Raw genomic sequence first — 2,963 nt, 5'->3', positions numbered from 1 at the left:
TGGAATATGAATTGTCGGTCATTGCCTAAACACAAACTGGACATCTTTGACTTTCTTACAAATGAGCGTCCTGATGCGATCTTTCTCACTGAAACCTGGCTGCATTCCAGCTCAGGCTCTGATGTAGCGGTGGCGCTACCAGCTAACTATGCTATAGCTAGAAGAGACAGGGTTAACGGAAGGGGAGGTGGAATTGCTATAATTTATGATAAGTCCTACCAATGTAAATTGGAGGACTTAGCCATTTCTAATTCGGAAGCAGCATCATTTAAAATCTTGCTGTCTCCTAAAATCACCTTTTCCGGCATTCTTGTTTATCGTCCACCAGGTCCCCCCAACTCCTGGGCGCAGCTTCTCCCTGAACTAATTGCACCTCATCTTCTCAAAGCATCGAATTTTACTATACTAGGTGATTTTAATTTACACCTTGAAAACCTGAATTGTACGACTAGTGGTACTCTAATTACGGATTTAGCCGCCTTAAATCTTTTACTTAGTATTAGTGGCCCCACGCAAGTTACAGGACATCTACTGGACCCCATTTTTTCTAATTTACCTAATATTCATTGTGACCCTGCCCTCCCCCTGTGCTGGTCCGATCATTTTGCTCTTAAATTTCAGTGTACTTTCTCAAAGTCCTCTTTTGCAGCCCCTATGAGTGAGCCTTATAGAACTCGGAACTGGAGTAAATTGGACCTTGTACTTTTTAATAGGACTCTTAACGAGAACGCTCCTGCCATCTCACATGTCTCAACTCAGTCTTCTAATGTGATACAAGAATGGATATCAGATACAGTTGAACACTGTCTTCCGCTAACCACAAAAAAGACATTCAATCACCGTTCTCCCGCCCCTTGGTTTACAGAGCAATTGAGATTAGAAAAAACTAAATGTAAGGCTCTGGAAAGGAACTGGAGGAGGAATTATTCACAGGATTCCACGTTAAACTATAAATTAGCCTTAAAACAATATCATGCCCATTGTAACTTGGCTAGAAAGGTCTATGTATCTCAGACCATTTCTAATACTGGAAATTGTTCTCGCATATTGTTTAGCACAGTAAAAAAAACTTGCGGGCTCTGACACGCAGTCGCTTCCACCTACCCTCAATGAACAACAATGCGATAATCTTGCCAGCTATTTTGTGGACAAAGTCGAACAAATCTACTCTGTTCTACAAAATACTCGGACAGTAGCATCTAGTTCAACTCCTTAGCGGATTGAACCTGATCATAAAGCTTGCAGTCCTTTGAATTGGGAAGCCTGGTCACTTATTGATACTATCTCTTTCAAAAAAAAATTAAATGGTATCAAATCAGGTTCTCCCCGTGATCTGATGCCGGTATCTGTGTTGCAGCAGCTGGATTCCTCTTCTTTGTTTCTTATTATGCAACTGCTGAATGCTTCAATTCAGGAGGCTGTTGGGCCTTCTGATTGGAAGCATGCGATGGTGCTTCCTCTTTTGAAAAAGGCCGGTGCTGATCCTTCTCAGTTGTCTAATGTTAGGCCGATCTCCCTGCTTCCCACTTACTCCAAAGTCTTGGAAAGACACATTAATCAACAACTCACACACTTTGTAGACTCCTCGAATCTTCTTCACCCTGGTTTTCACCCGGGTTTTCGAACAGGTTTTTCTACGGAATCTACTCTGCTCGGAGTCTCAGAATTGTTGCGGCAGCATTTGGATGTTGGGGACACCGTAGCTCTCATGTTGCTCGATCTGAGCGCTGCATTTGATACGGTGTCCCACACAGTGCTCCTAAAGATATTACAGGCCTCTGGTATCACCGGCACAGTCCTTGATTGGCTCGCATCTTTTCTTACTAAGCGGACCTTTCAAGTTTTTTCTTCCAAAGCTATTTCTAAAACCTATCCTTCTCCTTATGGAGTGCCCCAAGGCTCTATTTTGAGTCCTATTCTTTTCAATCTTTACATCAAACCTTTGGCAATTATAGCAGAAGAAGCAGGACTTTGCCTGTTTTCCTACGCCGATGATACTCAGATCATCTTCTCCCTGTCCTCTGGACTGCGTTGTGGATCATCTGCACTTCAGACAGGCTTGAGGAATATTGCATCGTGGATGCAGAGTAATCTCCTTAAGCTCAATGGCGATAAGACCGAGCTCCTCATCTTAGGGAAGAATAAAGATCTTTGGGGCCCTCAACATTGGCCATGTGAGATGGGAGCCCCGCCTCAGCCCTCTGACTGTGTCCGTAATTTGGGAGTCTTGATCGATGTCGATTTATCCATGAAACAACAGGTGGTAAAAGTAGCCGCCACTTGCTTTACCATCCTAAAATGGTTAAAAAAAATAATTTGGATGCTCCCTGTGTCCACCCAAAAAACCGTAGTCCAGGCTCTCGTGACTTCGAGACTGTACTATTGTAATGTTCTGTATCTAGGTGTTAATAAGGAGATCACCCGGAAATTACAAGTGGTGCAAAATTCAGCTGCCAGGCTGCTTTGCCTGCTTTCTAAACATTCCTCTACCTCAAGCGCTTTGTATAATCTGCATTGGCTTAAAATTGGAAACAGAGTGAAGTTTAAAGCCTTGTGCTATATGCACAAAATTAAATTGGGTTCTTCCCCTAAGTATCTTCAAACTTTGGTGCACCCCTATTTACCCTCTCGTATGCTTCCCTCAGCTACCCAAGATAAATATATGGTGCCCATCATCAAACTTAAAAGAATGGGCGGCCGCTCTTTTGCCTATCTTGGACCAGTGCTTTGGAATTCGCTCCCAATAGCACTCCGCATTGAGCCGTCTTTTCTGGTCTTCCGAAAATTTCTCAAGACCTGGTTATTTGACCAATAATCAGTTTCCGTAATTCCATTTATTGTCTGACTGCTCTAGTTTCTCTGTCAGTCTTAGTGCTGGGAAACCCTTGTTGGGTAGCTGTGCGCTTTATAAAATTACTATAACATAACAAACCAGTGGGTATGAGGTGGTGGTATCCCAGAGG

Source organism: Triturus cristatus, chromosome 1_1, assembly GCF_964204655.1.
Source record: "Triturus cristatus chromosome 1_1, aTriCri1.1, whole genome shotgun sequence".
Lineage (NCBI taxonomy): Eukaryota > Metazoa > Chordata > Amphibia > Caudata > Salamandridae > Triturus > Triturus cristatus.
The sequence above is the reverse complement of the archived record's forward strand: the minus strand, read 5'-3'. Positions refer to the sequence as shown.